General features: G+C 38.8%; 1 protein-coding gene across 3 annotated transcripts in view; it reads left to right on the forward strand.

Moving 5' to 3' along the window:
- LOC102735251 (ecto-NOX disulfide-thiol exchanger 1) overlaps positions 1-24,203 on the forward strand; it is a 423,233-nt gene that overhangs the window by 42,578 nt on the left and 356,452 nt on the right. The window contains exon 2 of one of the 3 annotated variants that reach the window (XM_081814955.1): positions 14,816-14,875. The exons of the other annotated variants lie outside the window; for them this stretch is intronic. The gene's annotated coding sequence lies outside the window, so the exon portion shown is untranslated. The remainder of the gene's footprint in view (positions 1-14,815; positions 14,876-24,203) is intronic. 3 annotated transcript variants of the gene reach the window in all.

Raw genomic sequence — 24,203 nt, forward strand, 5'->3', positions numbered from 1 at the left:
GGTGATCAAGTCAGTCTTCCTCAAACTAAAATTGTAGTCTGTCCCACTTCAAAACCAAAAATATCAGAGTCAACTTTGAGCCCTATGTTTCTCACATCCACATTCAATCTCTAAGCAGATTCTATCAGCTCAACTTTCAAAACATATCCAGAATTTGGCCACGTCTGACCACTTCTGTTATCCCCCTCATGGTTGAGCCACCATCATCTCTTACTTGGTTATGACAATAGCCTCCTAATTGCTTTCTGTTTCTACTCTTGCTCATCTAGTATATTTTCAATACAGCAGCTAGACAAATCCTGTTAAAATTAATTTAGTTTAGGGACGCCTGGGTGGCTCAGTCGGTTAAGCGTCTGCCTTCAGCTCAGGTCATGATCCCAGGGTCCTGGGATCGAGTCCCGCATCGGGCTCCCTGCTCCGCGGGGAGCCTGCTTCTCCCTCTGCCTCTGCCTCTCTCTCTCTATCTCTCATGAATAAATAAATAAAATCTTTAAAAAAAAATTAATTTAGTTCAACAAGGGTGCCAAGATAGTTCAGTGGGGAAAGAATAGTCTTCAAAAAACGGTGCTGGGACAACTGGATTTCTACCTGCAGGAGAATAAAGTTACACCTCCTTCTCTCACACCAGATATGCATATTAATTCAAAATGGATTAAAAACCTAAATGTAAGAGCTAAAACTATAGAATACATAGAAGAAGACACAGGTGTAAATTTCATGATCCTGGATTAAGCAACACTTTCTAAGATATGACACCAAAAGCACAAGTGTCAGAAGAAAAAAGATAATTTGGACATCATCAAAATTAAAAATGTTTGTATTTCAAAGCACATCATAATGAAGTGAAAAGACAACCCACAAGATGGTAGAAAATATTTGCAAATCATATATCTGATAAGGGACTTGCATCTAGTATATATAAAGAACTCTTACAAACTCAATAATAAAAAGACATAACCTAATTAAAAATGAGCAAAGGATCTGAATAGGCATTTCTCTGAAAAAGATATACAAATGGTCAATAAAAAAGATGCTCAGTATTATTAGTCATCTGTGAGATGCAAATCAAAACCACAATAGGATACCACTTCATACCAACTTAGATGGCTGTGATCAAAAAGACAGATAATTATAAGACAGATAATTACAATATTCTCCAAATATGGAGAAGTTGGAACCCTCATATACTGCTGGTGGAATATAAAAAGGTGCAGCTACTTTAGAAAATAGTTGAGCGGTTCCTCAAAAGGTTAGACATAGAGTTACCATGTAACCCAGCAATTCTACTCATAGGTATTTACCCAAAAGAAATGAAAATATATGTCTGCATAAAAACTAGTATACAAATGTTCATAAAAGCATTAATTATAATAGCTAATAAGTGGAAACAACCCAAATGTCTATTACCTGATGAGTGGATAAGCAACATATGGTATATTCATACAATGGAATGTTATTTAGCAATACAAAGAAATGAAGTACTGACATATGCTACAACTGGGATGAAGCTTGTGGGTTCAGGGATACCTAAGTGAAAGAAGCCAATCACAAAACACCATATATTGCATGATGCCATTTATAGGAAATGTCCAGAATAGGAAAATCTATAGAGACAGAGAATGTAGTATGTCAGAGACAGAGAATGCAATATCTAGAGCTGGGGGTTTGGAGGCTGGGGAGTGACTGTTGAGAGGTGTGGGGCTTCTTTTTGGAGTGACGAAAGTGTTCTAAGGTTGACTGTGGTGTTGGTTTCACAATTCTGTGAATACACTAAAAACTATTGAATTGTATCCTGCTTTTCACTCATGGTATATAAATATATTAGATATCTGTTCTGGGTAATGTATATAACTTATGCAAATGGGTGGTGTCCTTGGTCGGTGAGATTAGTTCTGAGGAATGGTTCCTATCTAGAATAGTTTGGTAAAGGTCTGAGCCAAATAGAAGGAGCATTCCATGCTCAGAACATTGAAGCTCAGAAGAGAGTAGAACCCATCAGACTATTCAAGTATCCATTGTCACTGCCGAGTGGTGCAGAGATTTCCCACAGGTCCAGACCAACATTTGCTTGAGGAAATCTGCATCAGTTGCTAGTCCAGTACCCAGGCTGTCTGGTAATTACTATGAATACTTCTAGATATGTAACCCCTTTGTTAATCTTCAGGACCGTTAGGCCAAAAGTGGCAGATCTTCCTACTGTTTTCTAGGACTGGGGAAACCGAAAGGACAATGGTATAAATATAGCAATACAAATTTAAATTATTTTTTCACATTTGATCCATGATTCTGGGGGTGTTTCTTAGGGGTTATACTCAATTTTAATACTCACATCATTGCCATGATGTTGGCAAGTGCAAGGTGCAAGGGGAAGATATTTGTTGGTCAACATTCAGAAAAAGAAAAAATTCTAAGTCTAAGGCTGCCTTCCACCAGAAATCTGTGGCAGAGTGAAATTAGACATGGCCTGCATTAGGACCATATCTTCTGGTTCACTTGATTCATCCAAGTTTAAGTTGAGGATATGTAAAACTACCTGAAGTGGGATTTGGGGGAGAGGTGAGGATTTGCGTAGGAAAGGACGACAAGCCAGTGTTTCATTTCTTTTTCAGCTTGAAACTTTGCTGCTTCCCACGGTTTTTGGTAAGGGCACCGCAACATCCTTTTCATTCCTGTGAAAGGCCCCCAAAACCACCTTTCATTATAGCCTTGTCGCTGGGTCTGCAGAGTTTCCCATTCAGACAGTCCCCTTAATGTCTGCTTTTTTTTTTTTTTTAAGATTTTATTTATTTATTTGACAGAGAGAGACACAGCAAGAGAAGGAACACAAGCAGGGGGCGTGGGAGAGGGAGAAGCAGGCTTCCTGCTGAGCAGGGAACCTGATGTGGGGCTCGATCCCAGGACCCCGGGACCATGACCTGAGCCAAAGGCAGACGCTTAACGACTGAGCCACCCAGGCACCCCAGTGTCTGTTTCTAACCCAGTACCAAGTATCTGGGTGAAAATGAGTCTTTCCCTGGGAGTAGAGGGCCATACTGTGGACGAGAGACAAAATGTTAAGAATGAAGGCAAATGTTTTCAGGTAGTTCACCAGACGATACATGCTACATTAAAACTGTTAGCACAGGATCTTAACCTTGTGGCCATTTTGCCTGAAAAACTGTGCTCCCTGTGATGAGCTCTGTGTCCTCTGAATATGGCTACACTGAAATGGAACACTTGCTTGCCATTCCCAGAAACAAATTAAGGGCATGTCAGTAATATTTCTAGAAATTAAAACAACAACAACATATTTTCATCCAATGAGTTGTAATTCTGACTTGGAGAAAAAAATTCTTATTGACTGCACCTCTGAAACATAACCCGTTGATTAGCACTTTTAGAGGAAATAAGCAAACTACTGTGATTCATTTGCTGAAAATTTCTGATAATTTTCTTGCCATAATTTGAGAAATAAAAAATATTTACAATAAAGCTCTTCAGGTTTCCTGGCCTACATTAATAATTAAAAGATTCAATACATGCACTGTACCAAAAGTTTCTATGCGAGTATAAATGTGTATGATTAAACCAATAAGGTACATTAAATGATGTTCCCTGCAACCAAGCTGACTGAGAGAGTACAAAGTGGGTTTTAAAAAAAAATCAATAAAAGGAGGAAAATGGAAGGAGTTAGTTCTGAAAATGGGTTTTGATCATCATTCTCTATTGCTCACTTTACCTTCTATAATGTTGTACTTTTACTGGAAGGCTGAGGAAGCAAGGATTCTTCCCATCATTGTCTGGCGCATGGTCAGCACTAAAAGCAAGCTCTATGCTGTTTTCAGCCTTCACCTTGAATGACCTTCTGGTTGATGAGATATTTGTGTATTAACTGTCCTTCCATCTGGGAGGTTTTGAATTATTTTTTTCCGTGGCCTTTCATCTTTTACATTTTATTTTTGATCCAAGTTTGCTTTTTCCTTTCATGCCTCTCAATTCCACAAGTATTTGTATTATTTAAAATGACTAGTAGTAGGGCGCCTGGGTGGCTCAGTTGGTTAAGCTACTGCCTTCGGCTCAGGTCATGATCCTGGAGTCCCGGGATCGAGTCCCACATCGGGCTCCCTGCTTGGCGGGGAGTCTGCTTCTCCCTCTGACCCTCCCCACTCTCATGCTCTCTCTATCTCATTCTCTCTCTCAAATAAATGAATAAAATCTTTAAAAAAATAAAATAAAAAAAATAAAATGACTGGTAGTAAATTTTATTGTTTGTTTCAGTTTGGTAAATACTGTAATGTGTTTTATTGATTATATTATCGTTTTGTTATATATAGCAGCGAGGAATTTTTTATGTCTGTTCAGAAAAGCCAAGTTGTAATTGTGGTCTTTAGAGGCTCAGTTACTAGATTGTCACCTTAAATGTCATGCTTTCTGATACATTTCAACAATGAGTATTTTGATTAATTTTTATAGCATAGGAATATGTTCTCTATTTTCCTAAACCCATTTTCCACTTTAAAATGGTAGGCCTTGCTCGCTTGCTTGCTTTCTGACACAAAATTGGCTTTAGCTGGGATATCAAAAAGCATATTATGAACAAATAATTATCACTCTCTTGGGGCACCTGGGTGGCTCAGTTGGTTAAGCGACTGCCTTCGGCTCAGGTCATGATCCTGGAGTCCCTGGATCGAGCCCCACATCGGGCTCCCTGCTCAGCAGGGAGCCTGCTTCTGCCTCTGACCCTCCCCCCTCTCATGTGTTCTCTCTCTCTCATTCTCTCTGTCTCAAATAAATAAATAAAAAAAAATCTTTAAAAAAAAAATAATTATCACTCTCTTCTTTGGAGTTAGAGAAGCAGACTGATTGGAGTCTGGTAGAAAGTCTGCCTAGCCCAGGGTTGGCAATGGTGTCCTAAAGATATACCTTGAACATGATTTTTCTCATCTGTAGAATTATGATATGAGATCTCTAAAAAAATAACTAGCTGTAACAATAAGTTCTTTGATTCTTCCAGAGCTGTCCTCTATCCTTGTGAATGTATATCATATATCTTTTTCCCAAACAGAGCAAACTGGAATCTCCTTTGCATCACATTTTTATTACAGTCTTTTCAACAGGAATGTTCCATTTTCCTAGTTGCTGGTTGTGCATGCTGTGATTGCATTAAATGGGGCGCCTAGGTGGCTCAGTCAGTTAAGCATCTGCCTTTGGCTCAGGTCAGGATCTCAGGGTCCTGGGATCGAGACCCGCATCGGGCTCCCTGCTCAATGGGGAGTCTGCTTCTCCCTCTCCCTCTGCTGCTCCCCCTGCTTGTGCTCTCTCTCTCTCTCTCTCAAATAAATAAATAAAATATTTTTTAAAAAGTGATACAGAGCTGCCATCATCTATGTGCTCGTGCCCGCACATGCTAGAACATCAAGTTACTAAAGGTCCTTTAGATCTGGGCGTTCTGATTTTAGTATATGTGCTGCCGAAGCGAGCACTAGATCTGGGCGTTCTGAAAAGCAAATAACAAGGGTCAGAAGTTGACTGCAGGTGCTTCTGGATTTGCCTCATTACCTTCTCCAGGATTACTCCCTTAGGAGAGGAGGGCAGAATGACCTCAGTAGTTTCCAGAGATACTTTCAGGTTTGAAGGTCGTGGGTTGCAGTAATGTGTTTTCATTTCTCTTTGGGTTATGGATACTAATTTCCAGTTTCAGGGGATCTTATCCATTGGGATAGTTTACAGGGGGGTTCTATGGCTTCAACTTAGTCTACCCGTAAGGATTAATGTTCCTGAAGTCCAGCTGGAAGGTAAAAGAATGGAAGAGATGACCCTTGCATTAGTTTCCTAGGACTGCTGTAACAAAGAACCACAAACAAGGTAGCTTAAAATGACAATCTGCCAGCTTCTAGTTCTGGAGCCAGAAGTCTGAAATTAAGGGATTGGTCAGCCATGCTCCCTTTGACACCTGTAGGGGAGAATCCTTCTTTGCCTCTTCCTAGCTTCTGATGGTTTGCTGGCAGTACGAGGCCCTCCTCAGCATGTGCTGTAGCACATCAGCCTCTCCCTGGGTGGTCACGTGGCATGCTGCCATCATGTGTAGGTGTCTCTTCTCTTCTTATGAAGGTATCTGTCTTACTGGGTTAGAGCCCATCCTAATGACCTCATTCCTAACTTGATCACAGCTTCAAAGACCCTGTTTCCAAATAAGGTCAGGATCACAGTACTGGACATTTTGGGGGACATTGGACATTTGGACATACCATTTTGGAGGACACAATTCAGCCTATAATAACCCTGAAGCTTTTTTTCATGTCTAACATGCAGAGAGCCTCTTGGTGAGGGGTCAGCGTGAAGATCAGTAATCCAAACAATTGAAGTTGGAAAACAAGTCTCTGGTACAAGGAAAGATGAGAAAGCTTTTTAAAGGACAGTGCTTTTGGTGCATTGAAAAACTGGGTCTCTGTGTTTCTTTGGAACATTCAGACAAAGTGAAGGATAAATCACTACATTGGATGTGGCTTACTCTAATGCCTTTTGATGCTTTTGACATGTTTGCAAAGCCCAAGACTCGTTTGTGCATAGAGGTTATTATCTTTCAGCCCTTTGTGTGGAAAATAACTGAGCTGATGGTGTTTTCCGATCACACAGTTACTGGACCTTCCACATAGCAATTGCTATCTTTGCTCTTTTCTTGCTATAAAAGGTATTTTACATACCATTTATTATATTTTGTTGTTGTTATTGCTCCCCTGTGTAGATGGTATACAATTATTTAGGGTGTATGAAATTCTTATATTTTTATTCCCCATCCCCCACAATACATAAAATTTTTGTGCAGAATGGGGTCTGGTCATCTAGGTAGAAATGTGCAGTTTGGAGAGAGGTTTACCCTTTACCAGGTATGGAGGGAGGGTTTCAGGAAGGGACTAGTTAATAGTGAAGTGTGTCTTGTGACTGGCCCAGCCTATGGGGTATGGGCTGTCTGTGGCCCATACTCTGTGGCCCTGTGCAGTTAGACCTAATTTGCGTTGGTGATATGAGCTGTCACTGTGAGCAGCCTGGCTGCTGAATTTGCCACATCCAGAGCCCGATAGACACGTGGGGAACTTGCTTTGTCTTGCCTTCCTGGGCAGAGTGAAGGCCAGAGAGGATCCAGTGAGTGCTGAGGGCCAATAAACTAAAACAAATTAATAGGCAGTGCTGCTCGAACCTATGCTTCACCCTCTGAGCTTTTTGAATCCACCAACTTAATTCTTTTGAGGATTCTCATGAAAATCTTGGAGTGAGATTTAAGGTGAATACATCTTAGTATTCTTTCATCTAATAGCACATTCTTTTTTTTTTTAAGGTCACCTGTTTGATATTGGTTCTTTGGTGCTTAGCAGTGGAAATTAATTGACTTAAATTTTATTTATTTATTTATTTATTTTTTAAAAAGATTTTATTTATTTTTTTTGACAGACACAGCGAGATGGGGAACACAAGCAGGGGGAGTGGGAGAGGGAGAAGCAGGCTTCCCGCGGAGCAGGGAGCCCGATGCGGGACTCGATCCCAGGACCCTAGGATCATGACCTGAGCCAAAGGCAGACGCTTAATGACTGAGCCACCCAGGCACCCCTACATTTTTTTTAAATAGTAGGGGGCTGATTGGGCATTCATCCTTATTTGGTATATGTGTTCCAGTGACTTGGTAGAAAATGAAACCAACTTTATGAAAATGGATGTAAATTCTAGAGGCTTAAATTGTTATCCATCAGTTTGAATATTAATAAGGATTTGAGGGTGCATACTTAGGAATAAGCTCAGTAAGAGGTAGATACAGGTTCACTGTTTTCTGTCACTGGATACTTAATCACAAGGAGAGGGGGAAGACCAAAAACTTAAGAGAACTTTATTGAGTCGTAACACAGGAGTGGGTCCCTGGAGTTCATCTTATCTGTGTGTCCGGGCAGGTCTGTGTCGTCTGTCTCCAGGCAGGTCTGCCCTTGGTTGTGTGAGGCTGTGCAAGAATCCACCCTGCGCATATGCTGTTTTTATTAGGGTTAGCTGTAAGAGCAAGCGAGTATCAGGCTGGGTTTGGTGGTGGTGTGAGCCTCTTAAATTATATTCACATTACAGATGACTCCTATAAGGTTTGAAGTGAATTCTGATGCTGTTAATATTGATTTTAATTTTCTTTCCCTTTTCCCTCTCTGCTTGGGATAAAATGTTAATGAACTCTTACCTGTGAAACTTGTGTGATTCATCTTGCTTGTTTAATTCAGACTACAAACCCATGGGGTAAGCTCCTTTTCTCTGCAGCATGGAGGACCCCAGTGGCAGAAATGTTTATTATTATTATGTCTTATAATAATCATGATGTTCTGCTAAAATATGCTGATTGCACTTACTCAGAAGTGATAGCTCTAGTCCTTTTTAGCTTGAAAATATTTTATTTTGCTTTAAGCTGGTTAGACAGATTTTATAAGGAAGACTAACCTAGGTACTAAGTTGAAACGTGGTTTGAATGCATTTTTGAATTATGTTGGTTATTCTGAGCCAAAAGCAGTTACACCTTTGATGTAGAGTATGTTTTAATCATTTTCAATCTCCTCTCACTCCAAAATGGCTAAGTGGATTTTTTTTTTCTCAAATTATTCCCAAAGAAAGAAAAAAAAAATAGGACTGGAACCAAGCTTAAAAGGTTTGGTTGAGCAAGGGAGTTATGATTGAGTGCAAACAGGTGGCTATAATATTCTGCCTAGGAATATCTTTAACAGGAATGTTTTAAAAATTGTAAACTCTGTCATTTACTGTCCATGGAAAGTGACAGAGAAATGAGGCACATATCAGAATAATTCAGTCCAAAAAACACTCTATGTGAAATATCTCAACAGAGAAAAAACTCATTAATTAAAACTGGCTTGGAAAGGCCAGCCAAATTAGCGAAGTTTAAATTAGAGTAATCTCTAGTGTATGGCAAATTGATATGATTACCCAGGACCATTGCCTAGAAGTTGGCAGGGGTTCTGAGAAGTGGGGAGGAACTCAGACACAAGGTGGGCTTGGTGGGTCTGTGTTTGTCATAATTGATTATTCATTTTATTCATTCAGTAGGCATTTACTGGTCACCTTTATATAATTGGCACTGTACTAGGATTGGGCAGACACAGATGAGTAAGGCACTGCTTTTGCCCTCAAGGATGAGACATACCATAGAGAGTTAAGAAGCCATGTTAAAGAGTAGTGACAGGTTACAAGGTATCAGAGAAGTACTGAGAATGGATAGCTGTGGTCCAGACTGGGAGCCAGGGAATGCTTCCTAGAGGAGGTGATGCCAGAGCTGAATCCTGCAGAATGAAGGTGAGGATGAGGGTAAAGCACTGAGTAAAAGCACTGAGGTCAGAAATAGCTTTTAATATATTAACTTTTAAAGGTTGATTCCACTTTCTGGGGCGCCTGGGTGGCTCAGTAAGTTAAGTGTCCAGCTCTTGGGTTCAGCTCAGGTCATGATCTCAGGATCGTGATATCGAGCCCCATGTCAGTCAGTCTCTGTGCTGAGTGTGGAGTCTGCTTAAGATTCTCTCTCTCTCTCTTTCTACCCCCCCGCCCCCCCCCCGGCTGGCTCTCTCTCTCAAAAAAAAGAAAAAATTGATTCCACTTGGATCAAAATAACGACTTCTGGAAGGTGATAGGGAGAGACAGCAGAGAATATACATGTTTACCTAAGACTGTCCTCAGAATATTTTTAGTGCCAATTTATTTATCAAGATAAGAATAACACAAACAATGTTAACAAAAATGTTTTAACAAATAGATGTAAAAACTTGAGTTTTTGGTGGGTTACTGTTAAGATTTTTGAAAAATCATCTTTTGTCTATCATATTTTAAATGTTTCCAGTGCTGATCATATTTACATTAGACATGTATCTTCTTCATAAATAATGAAAGGGAAATGTTTACCTAGGCCTAGCTGCATTATCCCAAATGCCAAATTTGCAGAGTATAGTTAAGAGGTTTTACTGTACTTTAATCAAAAGAGTAGCATTTTAATCTGAGATAAATAGATATTTAGATTGTCTACTTTATCTAAGCATATATAATTATAATTATTTATAATGTATCTGGAGTAAATACTTTTGGGGAATGTTGGATATGGTAGAATATATTGGATTTTCTCTTCCATGTTCTGCTGCTTTCTTTCAGTTATCTGTAGATAACTTCTTTGGTCCTCAGTCTTTCATGTGTAAAACAAAAGGTCTGGACTAAGCCAGTGGCTTTTGTGGTTATTATGATTATTATTCCTGATTGAATAAATAAAGCTGAAAGAGGGGCTCAAGTTGAGTTGGAAGGCAACTGTGTGCCTAGGAACTCACTGGGAGCTTCCCTGACCAAAGAAAGGGAAGAAACTTTCTTTCCCTCCAGCTTCCTCTCCTAGTCACTCAGACTCTTGATGATGCTCCCCACACCCTCATTTGCCTACACAGAATAATGTAGACAAAATATTTTACAAATGTGTACGATTGGATTGTAAATATGTGGCCCATTTTGTCTTCAACGTGTGTTCTATAAAACACTGCTCAGTTATATGTAACCCCAAAGGAATTCGTGGTCCAATAAGTCAGAATAAGCCAGGAACTACTTACTATTCCCTTCTCTTAGAAACTCCCAATGCACCTCACGCAACTTCTCCAAGAAGTTCTCCTATAAGCAAATGTGTTTTTTTTTAACCTAGTAGTTTTCAAATGAATTTATTAGTTCCTATTTTACTCAGAATCTGTTACCTTCCCAGAGAGCCACTGATCTCAGTAAACTTACTTCATGGGAAACAATGATGTCTTTGCCCAAGCTCTCCGGATGTTCACTGAAGGGATAGAGCATTAAATGCCAGAGAGATGAGCGTCAGGCTAGATTCACATGCATCTCACTAACCTGTGAATTCTTACAATCGAAAGAGCCTTGGAAAATAGATATGGAAAGAAAGAAACTAAATGTTTTTACCCCATCAAAGTCTTTAAACTGACAAGTGCTGCCATTTTGTTCAGAGAGTTTTTAATTCCATAAGCAAGAGAATTGAACTACAACTTAGGAATTTGAGGTTTTCACTTTTTTTTCTTTTCTTGTGAGGACATTCCTAGAAAAAGAATGTGCTCTGACTTGTGAAAGTCCAACCTGGTTGAGTCCTGTGTCACTTGCCCTATCCCCACCTGCTTCCTGTCCTTTCACCCCTCTCAAGGGAAGAAGGGAAAGAAAAGAGAAAAGGAAAATAAGAGGAGGGGGGATTGGGTTTATAACAGCCCAAGGGGTATTAAATTCTGGCAGCTGGTGCCATGGCCTTTACTATATTAGACTATTGGGTATGTTCTGTAGTAGAAACCAGTGTCAAGGGAGGTTTTGTTTTAAATTTAGAATGATTTCTTATTCTGGATTGGTGATACTAGTATTTATACCAGAGATGCTAATATAGTTATTTTGCATCTACAGCTGACCTTAAGATTTTATTTCTTTAAAATGAAAGAATTAATAAGCAAATGCCTAATAATGCAATAATTTTAGCAGCCAAAGTCTTAAAAAAAACTCAAAGTTGGTAATATTTGTCAAATGGCTTCATGCATTTGATTGAAGGTGGGGCAATAGGGAAGGGAGGATGGGACAGAGAGTAGAGAGAGGCCATCTAGCATAATACTGAATTCAGACCACCCCCTTCTCCTCTTTCTGTCTTTCTTCTCTCCCCTGTTCCTCCTCAGCAGCCACACGTGGACTTCAGTACCATCTTTTGCCATCCTTGTTCTCCTGGTGGTGAATCCCCTGACCTCGGGGAGCCCCCATACCTAGAACAAACTTTCTAGAACAACTTTGTAATGACAGCCTAGTTACCTTGCCTGCCAGTCAAGTAGAAAAGAACATGGGTTGAATTCATTTTAATCTATGTCTAGATTGTTTAATCTGTTGTCTACTGAGAGTAGGGATGGCATGGTCCTGGGTTTCCTGGGTGTGTGTGGCGTGTGTGTGTGTGTGTGTGTGTTGGAGGAAAATAACCCATTATTGCTGGGTCAGCAAGAAAGTGTTGCTGTTTCATTCCCATCTGGTTTAACACATGTAATTAGCCGCAGAATGCTCATAAAAAAGGATGTAACTTGAGTCCATTAAAATGATCAAGGGGGCATCTGCCTTTGCTCTGGAGTCTGAGATAGTGAAAGTGTTCCAGAAAAGAGCTGGAACATCAGGACTGACACCTGCACAGGGGATGGAAACACAGAACTTCAGGGTGTGCCTTGAAGGCAAAGTCCAAACACTTCTGCTTAAAAGGAGCAGCATGTTTCTTCAGTCTCTTAAGGGCTGATTTCTGATGAGAGGACAATTTCTACTTCCCCGCGAAGCCAGTACTTCTCATTGTTCGTGGTTGTTTAGAGCGTGTTTATGATTTGTTGGGTGACTCAGGTGTTTTCCAGTAGTCTACTTTTTAAACTCATGCAGATCACAGAATTGTCACTGAATAATTAAAGTTGAAACATGAAAAATTACATAACAAAAGTCAGAGTTGAAAACCTTCAGATATTTTTTTGTCCTTTGGTGTGTGCTTTTCTACGGACTTACATTTCTTCTGTTGCACGGCCATACCTTGTTTCATTGCTTTGTTGTGTGACTATGTTTGCTTCAAAAACTACGTTTCCTTTGTTTGCTTCGAAAAGTAATACTGTCATCATTGGACCGTATCTGGTCACCAAGAAAGTTAGGAGCATCAGAACTGCCTTGAAGTGGCTTGTAGCTGGTCGGGGGACAGAAGGTGCCTGTGGAAAAATGAGCAGCAGAGAGTAGCAGTCTTTCCTCTTGCAGAGATTTCTGCAAGACAAATTTGACTCTGGAGACAAAAGCTATGCTTTGCTGCTTGGTCTCAGGGAGAGGAGCGTGACTCTGGCTGATGCTGTGTTTAGCTCTTTGGAGCCCTCTGTCTGGGACACCTCACAGCACGAGAATAACATCACTACGTGTGGTTCCTGAAGCCCCCGTGCTTTCGATTGGTGGTGATTAGAAAGGCCCAGTTAGCTGGAGCCTGATCCCTTAACACTCAAGCATTTCAAGGGAGCAGGGTCCTTTATAGTCATTGTATCAGGCTCAGAGTGATTGGCTGCTCTGTTACTTAACCAGTGGGAAAGGAGACCCTATTTGTCTTCCTTATAAAAACAGAATTAAAGAATAAAATGCTTCCATCATGCTTTTTAAATACCAGTCGGAAAAGTCTTAGCTTATCTTTTCCCGCCAAAGTCAAATGCTTTAGAATTACAACTTAATAATCAAGGACATTGGGACACACATCTCATGGAATAACGTTTGCATTCCTGGTATGCAAGAGAATGTTACCTTAGCTTTGTTGTGTCAGACAGCAGAGTATTCGGTGGTGGCAGTCATGCTGTCTCTTTCCCCTTGTCCCAGTGGCTCTGTGCTCTCCTGGGGAGAGTAACAGAGGCGGATCACTGTGTTTTTGTGGGTATCTCGTATGTGCTACATTCATAGCGAGATGAAGCAGGGTAACTAAATAACTAGTGTAAAAGTGTATTTCATGCATAGATTTAAATAGAAGCTGTGTATGTAAAGAGAGAGGGAAGGAGAAGGACAGAGAAGGGGAGAAGGAGAGAAAGAGAGAGGAGGTTTTTTTTGAGGAAGGATGAAATAGATAATTGTGAATTAAAAACAACCTAGAATCTTTTTTTTAATAAAGATTCTATTTATTTATTTGACAGAGAGAGACACAGCGAGAGAGGGAACACAAGCAGGGGGAGTGGGAGAGGGAGAAGCAGACTCCCCGCGGAGCAGGGAGCCCGATGCGAGACTCGATCCCAGGACCCTGGGATCATGACCTGAGCCGAAGGCAGATGCTTAACGACTAAGCCACCCAGGCACCCCACAACCTAGAATCTTTAAGTTCATTTTTTTTTAAGTTGAATTTCCTCCAAAATCTATTACCAGGGTTACAATACAAAGGTAAACTTGCCTGGCTTTGTTTAATCTTTGCATGTGTATTTAGCATTTATTGGGTTTCTACTATTGTGTTAGTCGGGGGAGATACACAAGTGAATGAAACAGTCCTTGTGCTCAGGTACAGACAAACAGATGATTTCATCAGTGTGGTCGGTAGTGCTGCCAAGGAGAGAGGGTGCATATGTGCTATGAGTATTCCCTCTCCCGTCCTTTGCTTCCGTGGGTTAGAGGTATTGATGAAACAGAGATGTCAAGAGGACAGAAGGAGAAACAAGGTATCAGACATAATACAGGACTCAGTACATAGAGGATAGATCAGGCCTGAACTCGGCATTCTGGGTCCTGGGGAAGATAGGTACGCCATTCCTGTTTGTGCAGAAGCATGTGTTTTTTCATGCATGTGAAGTCCTTTGTATACACTTGATTTATGTAATTTAAAGGAGAGGCAAAGTAGGCACTTCCATTTGGGCAGTAGCAAAAAGAACATGAAAAATGGATCCCTGGAAACTTTTCCCAGTGTTCACAGCATTATTTAAAAGACCTAATGTGATGTCATGTATGATTTATGCTGTGTAGGTGTTTTTCTACTGTGTTCAAAGCAGATAGGTATTAGAGTGTAATATATTATGTAGTTTCAAATATAAAAACCGCCTAGTGATGTGAAGAGATAAGGTGTTGTACTGCTGATCAGATAGCGCAGAATAACTGTTTTTGGTGGCAAAGCTTTTATTTTTTTTTTGGACATTTTTATCCTAATGAAACATTCAGTAGTCTAATTTCCTATATTCCCTACTTGTACCTTGAAGACTTGGTCCAGTTCTTCTTTCTTACATATGTATATTTTTTTTCCCTTCCTTTTTTGTCTTTTTTTTCCTTTCTTCCTGTATAGATGCACACCTGTATAGATGTTTAAAGCGCCACCACCGGTTGGAAGGAGAGCAACACCTGGGTAAGAGTCTTGGATCCCATTTATAGCTCTGGTATCAACTTACTTCTAACTCTGAGTCCCTCCAATGACTCCCACTTTGTCCTGGGCTTTTGCTTTTGCAAACGTATGTTAAAAATGCATTTGTACTCACAGAGTGCTTTGTTACCTACTTGAAATGAATATAAGAAGATTAAGAGTTTAAAGTGCTTTTAGGAATAGCAGAGTCGGCTGTCTTCCAATTCTTAATTTCCAGTTGAAATTTGTGGTGATGTCATTTCAAAACAATCCTAACAGGTAGAATACAGAGCACTTACATGGCTCCTGAGTAATTTTTAGAAAATGGAAGCCTTTAAATGAGAATCCCAGCTTTGCTTTTACAGTTGTTGATTTCAGTCATGTTCTGGGCTGAAGTGGTAGGAGACAAGCTAGAGACAGTGAACAGTATCCCACCCAGAGAGAATTTCACACCCGCTAGACTTCCAAGTGCCAAGTATGGCTTCCCTAGAGTGGTTTTCAAGATGTTTAAGTATAAAAAGCTACAAAACCTATCTTAAAATGGGACAAAGCTGCTGTCTGGAAGGCCCAGGCTCTCACTCCCTCTGCCAAGGCGGAGGCTGAGGCCGTGTTTAGGGATCTTCTGCATCGTGATAGAACTCCAGAACCTCTGGTTTCTCCAGATGGAGGAACAGTTTGGGGAAACCTGGAAACTCGGTCACTGTGATGATGCCTTAGGAAGGAGAACCTTTTCTGGCTCCTTGATTTTTCAGAGCCCTGTTTTATAAGGATGTGATTCTCCCTAACAGGTTTAGTGTATCTTTTAGGTTGCCTCATAAGGATTCGGATGAATATTGTCATGTTTGTGTGAAGTTGAAGGGACCATTCTGGGAGTCTTTTACATGCAGACATGGAATTTGTAATGATTCTTGTTTCCTTTAGCATTTGGGTAAATGTTGCCCCAAATTTCTGAATCTCAGAGTTTGAGGAGAATTCAGTGAAAGGTGGCTGGCTTCATAACATACTAGCTTTGTGACCTTGAATACATTACATAAGAGTAAGTAAGAGTAAGAGCTGTAAGAGGAATATCACCCACCTCATGGATTGGCTGTTATAATTTAATAAGATAACTGCTTCTCATAGTGTCTGGCATTTAGCATGCACCAACAAACAGTACCTACCACCATCATTATCATCATTATTTTATAAAATGGCCAGTCTTTATCAGACATTACATGTTTCTTAAAGATTTTTTCAAATACTCCTCTACTCTCTTTAGGGACTGGGAGCTTATTCTATCCCCAGGCAGGTCCATGTTGCCTCCTTCAGAAACTCTTCCTCATATTGGTTCTCTGTCTTCTTATACATTTCTCCCCAGTGGTCCCTTCTGTGCTCTTACCTGTGACTCTTAAACCTTCTTCTGTTTTCCCTGTGGCAGACATTCAGCTGCTAGAAGTCAGTAGTTGTATTCCTTCTAGATATTATTTAACACCTTATTATCCATATTTTGCAAAAGAGAAAACTGAGGGTCACAAAGATTAATTAATTTCCTTTTGGTTATATAGCTAATAGGTTGTCAAAATAGTGTGAACCCAGTACCTTTTGATGAGTTCTCTAAATTCCTTTTCCATTGTGGCCCCTAGTACTGAGCTTAGTACCCGAGGTATTGTCTGTGACGCACAGAGTAGAGAGTAGGATTATTGTTTTCCTAGTTTGGGACCCTATGGTCTTTTGTTATTTATTATACCCATCACATTCTGTATCTAACAAATGTTTATTGAATACTGAATGAACCCAACCTAGTAGCCAAGGTGCTGCAATCATATAGCCACGAATAAAGCAGAATCCCTGCCCCGAAAGAACTTTTGTCTTAGTGGCAGAGCTAGTTATGGGGTCCAAAGCAATTAAACATGCAGGGCCCCTTGTTCAGAAAAGCAGGGAGAGCTGGGCCTTTAAAGGTGTAAAATACAAAGTTTTTTTCTTTTCTTTTGTGGTCTCTTATGTTGTTTTTTTCCTTGCTGTTTAATGTTATTCTAAATAAAGAATGATTAAAAATTTAAATTATTAGCATGAACTTTACCATTCATCATTATATTGTGCAGTGCTGGTTTTAAGTGCAAATATAAGGTCACTAAACTTGTAGGTGGAATGACTGAAATTACGCAATTCATGTTTTCCATTCTTACCAGAACAGTTGAAACATTGCAAAACTGCCTTGGTTGTTTTTATTTTATTTTATTGCTTTTAAAATATGTATGTATGTATGTATTTATTTATTTATTTATTTATTTATAAGGGGGAGAGAGAGAGAAAGGGAGCAAGAGAGTGCACCAGCAGCAGGGGCAGAGGGAGAGGGAGAGAGAGAATCTCCACTGAGTGTGGAGCCTGATGCCACGACCCTGAGATCAAGACCCGAGCTGAAATCAAGAGTCGGTTGCTCAACAGACTGAGCCGCCCAGGCGCCCCTATTTCATTTCTTGATATGTGCATATCCTACCTACATTTTCTACTTTGGCTTACTGATAAATAAGGAAGAACTGGAAGGAAAACAAACTACAGGTTACTCTCTCTTTCACTTTCTTTCTATGGCGTTATTTTCAGCATAAATAGTTGGCTAACATTTAGAACATTGTCGCCTTCTTTCTGTAATCAAATCAAGTTCTGGTTCAGATGGAAAGCATGGCCATCTGGGGCTGTCCGTGGGTCTGCTTACTTACTACTCAGTCATAAACATAACACACTTACCTTGTACTTGTCTGGAGTCTTGCTAAACTTCCACCCATTGTGGGTCCCCTGGAATTCTGTTCTCATGGGGCGTCGAGAAAGCTACATGCAATGAGGTGGAAAGGAACTATGGGCGTACACATTGTCTCATCAGATTTCACTTATAACACGCAGTTTCAAAGATAAAATTATTGAGAATTTGAAGATGTTGACAGATAGGCATTAAACCAAGTGTGGGCTGCTCTGAGAGGAGGGCTCTGTGTGACTTCACCTGTCGTACATCCATAATGCTGGCCCTGCCTACTGGAGACACAGATAAGCCTAATCCGAGGCAGTTGGAAGCTGAGCACTAGCTGAGACAGCTCTACAGGGTTGGGCACCTGGCAAGACCGGAAAGTTTCAGGGAGAAGGTGACGTTTGAGTAGCCATCGAGAGACTGCTTTGATAAACAGAGGCAGTGATGACCGTTAACAATACTGTATCGTATGTTTGAAGGTTGCTAAGAGGGTGGATCTTGTAAGTTCTCATCACAGGAGAAAAATTTTGTAACTGCGTGGTGATGTTAACTGGACCTGTTGTGCTGTTCATTTCACAGGATACACATATCAAATCATTATATTGCATACCTGAAACTAGTATAATGTTATATGCCAATTATATCTCTGTAAAAAAAGAGCGGCATTAAAAGGGTTTCTACATGAGGGAAAACTTGTGCTATGGTATGGCGGGAGGGAAGTACAGAACTCAAATTCAGGGAGCAGCTAGATTCCAGGGTGGCCTGAGCAAAGTGAACATGGTAGGTTAATAGAACATTTACTCTGTGTGGCATGAGAATAATTGAATAAGATCTTTACTTCTTTATTCTCATTTATATTGCATAGGGTCTGTAAATCTGCAAACATAGTCCTAAGAGAAACATCAGATTTATATATGTGATTTTTCAATAATAATGTAAGTAATTTATATTAACTTTAGACAATTTCCCCCCAAAAATGAAACACCATTAATTCTCTGCCTTGCTTTTGGAATGATTACAGTTAGAGATATAAATCTTGATTTTTTTTTCAAATATATCTGCTTGAAGAAAGGATTAGGTGAACATGATGTAGGTTTCTTTCTTTCTATGTGAAAATTCCAGTGAGTTTTAAAATGTTGCCTTTATCTTGTCTCAGAGATAGCATGTAACTGAGTTCTGATACCTTCTCCGGCAGCCTGAGACAGGAGCTCAGAATTGGGCAGGAGACTTACTCATCTGGACAGATTTAGGATTGGGATATGGTATGGTCCCTTTGGGTCCATGGCCAAAGGGTGTGGGAAGCCCTTTTAGGATTCTAACTTGTCTCTCAGAGTTTTGGCTGCACCGTCGCATGTTTTGAGGCGGTCCGTCCTTGGTCAGCTGCGTTTGGGTCCTCTTCCTTCCGTTGTGGTGGGGGCTTCCATCAGGCGTCTTGTCTGTGAATGCCTTAGGATTTGGTGCCTTTCTGGTTTCTACTTCTTTCAGTTGTGATTTTCTCCCTATCTCACAGCTTCCCAACCACTGTGTCATTACCTTTGGTTTGGGGAGCCTGAATGCTCAGTCGCTGCATTGAACAGCTCCAGCTCCCAGGCTGAGAGGCAGGCTAGAGCAAGACAAAGTCATAGAAACCAAAGCCCAGACCTAACCCTGAACATGTGTGTGCACGTGTATGTGAATGAAGGCACGCGTCTGTGTGCACCCGTGGGTAGGTGTGGAGCACTACGACTCAGTGGGAAGTTGAACACAATTATCACTACTGACGACATCTGACTTCCAGTAGGCAGTGTAAGAGGCTTAGGAATCTTGGTGAAAGCCAGTATCTGGAAGGGCGACTAGCTCCAGATCCTCATGCAAGGGTGGCCAGTGGGAACTTAAATGCTAATTGTGTTATATCTAGATCAACTTGGAACCAGACCCTGAGGCGTCAGGAGGAGGTGAAGGAGGGTAGTGGTAGGAAAAGAAAAAAAAAAAAATCAGAGGCTAACAACAATGTTTTTCCTATGCATGGAATATTTCTCCATTAATTCATTGTGTCCATTATAGACAATCTCAACATAGGTTTACAGTTTCTCCATAGAGGTCTTGTGCATTCTGAAGTTAATTTAAAGATATTTTGTTCTATTGCATATATCTTATTTTCTTTTATATTTTCTACTCAGTTATTATTTTGTAGAACAATGTTGTGGATTTTTATAAGCCAATCTTGAATGTAACCACCTTGCTCTCATTTCTTAGTATTTTTTATTTTTAATCTACTTACATACTGATTCTTTTATTTCTTATCCATTGGGTTTTATTTTTTTATGTTGATGCTCACATTTTCTATTTATCTATTGGTTGTGGTACTTTTTCTATGTTGATAGTCGTAAGTTCTGCCAGTCAGATTTTTTTCTCTCCTTCAATCATACACCTCTTATGTCTTCTTGTCTCGTTATGTTTGCCAGAAGTAGCAAGAGCAGGTAGCAGTCGGTGTCCAAAGTTTTTCAATTATGATGCTTGCTGTAAATTTTGATATATAAACGTAGGAAGTTATGCTCATTCTTAGTAGTCTGAGAATTTTTAATATGAATCATTATTAAAATTTTTCAGATGTTTTTTCTGCATTTATTGACATAATTGTGTGATTTTATCATTTAATCTGTTAATGTGATAGATTAATAGACTTTCTGATGTCACACTATCCTTGAATTATCAGGATATTTATTTTTCAGACCTATGATATGTGTAGATATCAGGATAAACTGTATCTGACCATCATTACTCCTCCTCCTTATTTATTTAATATTCTGTTGGATTTTATTGGCAAATATTTGCTTTAGCATATTTGCATCTGTGTTGATTAGTGAATTTTCTTGCTTTGCCCTTAGAAGATTTTATATTTAAGATACCACTGTTCTTGCCTTGTATGTTGAGCAGCTTTTCCTCTTTTCCTGTATACTTTAACAACTTATGTAAGAGTTTTCTGTTCCTTGAAAGTAGAGCTCTTTGGTGAAATTGTCAGTTCTTTTTTGTTGTGGAAGAGATTTTTTAAGTTATTGTTATTTCTATTTTTAAATGGTTATTGTTTAAGTCAAGTCTACTTCATCTCAAACAATTTGACATTTAATATTTTCAAGGATGTTTGACAAATACTTTTTCTCATTTAAATTTTTCTGTTTGTAGTTGTATATGTATGTATTTATTTGAGGTATAATTGGCATGTAACATATTAGTTTCAGGTGTACAACATAATGATTTGATGTTTGTATATATTGCAGAATGATTACCATAATAAGTCTAGTTAACACCTGTTACCCTACAGGGTTACAAATTATTTTCTTGTGATGAGAACTTTGAAGATCTACTGTCTTAGCAACTATCAAATATACAGTACAATATTATTATTATTATTATTATTTTTTAAAGATTTTATTTATTTATTTGACAGAGAGAGACACAGCGAGAGAGGGAACACAAGCAGGGGGAGTGGGAGAGGGAGAAGCAGGCTCTCCGCAGAGCAGGGAGCCTGATGCGGGACTCAATCCCAGGACCCTGGGATCATGACCTGAGCTGAAGGCAGTCGCTCGACCAACTGAGCCACCCAGGCGCCCTACAGTACAATATTATTAACTATAGTCACCATGCTGTACATTCCATTTCCAGGGCTTAACCTATTTTTTAAGTGGAAGTTTGACCTTTTGACTCACTTCACCCATTTTGTCCACCTCCACCCCTATTTTTTTTTGTTAATCTGTGATTTCTTTTTTTTTTCTTTTTTAAATTTAAATTCAGTTAGCCAACATTTTATCTTATTCATATTTGACTGAGACATATTTAACTTAGGCATCTTTTCAAACAACCAGCTTTGGTTTTGTTAATCATCTTCTTTCCCTTTTTCCCCATCTTCCTTCTCCTTCCTTTATAAGTAAGTGTTTTTTGCATTAATTTTTGCCCTTATCATTCTTATTTCCTCTTGTGTTCTTCATTTTGTTAATTGCTCTTTTCAGATTCTCGTGTTGAATGTTTAATTTTTTTGCTTTCAGCATTTCTTGTTGGCTTAAAAACATATTTAAAATTATAATTTCCCTTAAGATTTCCTCTATCATGGTTATTCAGTGGTATATTATTTATTTTCCAGACATAGATTGTTTTGTTTTGCTTTGTTTTTAGCTTCCCCTTTATTATCAGTTTCTGATTTTATTACATATTATGGTCACAGAACATTTTCTATATGATGTTTACCCTTTGGAATTTATTGTTTCTTGTGGCCTATTACAAAATCAATTTTTGAGAAGGTTCTAATGCACATTTCTCTTTTTCATGCAGCATCTTATCTAAATCTGTTAATTTCAGTTTATTCATTGTGTTAATTCTATTCTATTGTTTTGCTACCTTATTGTCTGATCCATCAGTTTCTGAGAATATGTGTTAATATCACAGTTGCAATTTAAGATTTATCCACTTCTCTCCATATTTTCCTTCTATTATTTTGTATATCCTGAGGCAAAATTATTAGGTGCATTCATGTACATGATGGATTTATAGTTTTAACCTACTCTTCCTTTTACTAATATGTAATTTCTTTGTCCCTTATGATTTTTCCTTGAATTCTATTTTATGTCAAATATTGTTACACTAGTTTTCTTTTGGTATGCTTTTGCTTCTATCCCTTTTTAAAAATTGTGATTCTTACAAGATACTGCTTGCTTTTTAAAGTCATTTAGGCCATAGTTGTGTTTTTGGTGAGGAGGAGAAGACTAACACAAATAAACTGCACTAGTTTTGTGGAAGGTTTGATGAATTTGCTAAATTTATATACCTATGTAACTACTGTTCCAACCAAAGTATAGAGAATTCCAGTTGCCCAGAATGATCCCTTGTGCCTTTTTCCGGTCACTTTTCATACCCTGCTGTGAGGCACAGATACTATCACCTTTCTCGTATCTATCAATCTACCTTAGTTTGACCTGTTGTAGAACTGCGTATAAACGAAATTATACATTATGTGCTTTTTTTTTAAAGATTTTATTTATTTATTTGAGAGAGAGAGAGCTCACGAGCATGAGTGGGAGGAGGGACAGAGGGAGAGGGACAAGCAGACTCCCCACTGACCAGGGAGCCTGAAGCGGGGCTTGATTCCAGGATCCCCGAGATCATGACCTGAGCTGAAGTCAGGCTCTTAACCAACTGCGTCAACTCAGGCACCCCTACATTATGTACTCATGTCTGGCTTCTTTTGAGACTTCTCCAGATTGTTGTCAGAATCAGCAGCTCATTCTTTAATTGCTGTGCAATATTTGGTTGCATGGATATACCATACTTTGTCCATCCATCAACCTACTGATGGAATTTTTAGTTGTTTTGATTAACTGTCTTTATAAATACAGCTGCTATAAATGTGTGTGCAATCTCTTTTTGAGGGGAGAAAAGGTAGAAATGTGTAAATACCTAGGAAAGGATTTTTGAGTCATGACATACGTATACAGGAAACTGCCAAATGGTTTTCTAAAGCTGTCATACCATTTTATGTTCCCATCAGTGTTGTCTGAGAGTTTAGTTGTTCACATGCTCAGTCATTTTTAGTTACCATTCTAATAGGTAGGTCTCCTTGTGATTTTAAATTGTATTAAAATGTCTAATAGACATCTAATAGATGTTTAAAATAATATCTTTACCTGTGCTAATTAACATCTGTATATTATGTGAGGTTCTATTTAATTATTTTGTCCATTTTTATTGTATTGTCTATTTCTTTATTATTATTATTGAATTACAGAGTTTTAAAATATATTTGGATACAAGTCCTTTGTCAGGTATGTATATTTTGAATATTTTTTCCTATCTATGGCTTGCCTTTTCATTTTCTTAATGCTGTCTTTTGCGGAACAGAATTTTTAATTTTGATGAAATTTTTGCTTAATCCTTAGTGGGTTTGTGTGCAGAAAGATTTTTTGTCATTGTAAGGACGTAAAGGTATTTTCTTGTATTTCCAGCTGATAGCATTGCAGTTTTGGTTTTTATATTTAGGTCTATGAAACATCTTGGATTACTTCTTCTATATGTTTTGGCTCATTTATTCATTACAGATTTATAGCTGTTTCAACATCACTTGTTAAAAAGATTCTACTTTCTCTGTTGAATTCTTTTGGTGTCTTTACTGGAAATTAATTGGTCACATATGTCCACATATATTTCTCAATTCTTTATTCAGTTTCATTTATTTATTTGTCTATCCTTACATCAGTACCTTATTTTCTTGATCACTGTAGCATTTTTTAAAAATTTGAAATCAAGTTCAGTAAATTCTTCAACTTTGTTCTTTTTAAAGATTATTTTGATGACTATAAATCCATTATGTTTTCATATAAGTTTTAGAAACAGCTGTCAGTTGCCACAAAAATTCTGCTGAGATTTTGATTGGGATGGCATTAAATTTATAGATCAACTTCGGGTAATTTGATAGTTTAATGTTATTGGGACTTCCAATTTATGAGCATGCAACGTGAAATATCTCTTCATTTACATAGGTCTTTATTCTCTAATATTTTGTGGTTTTTCAGTATGGAGGTCTTGCATATTTTTTATTATATTTATTCCTGAGTATTAATGTTTTATGATGCTATTATAAGTGTTATT

Source organism: Leptonychotes weddellii, chromosome 3 (assembly GCF_054177405.1).
Source record: "Leptonychotes weddellii isolate Sample4059 chromosome 3, ASM5417740v2, whole genome shotgun sequence".
Lineage (NCBI taxonomy): Eukaryota > Metazoa > Chordata > Mammalia > Carnivora > Phocidae > Leptonychotes > Leptonychotes weddellii.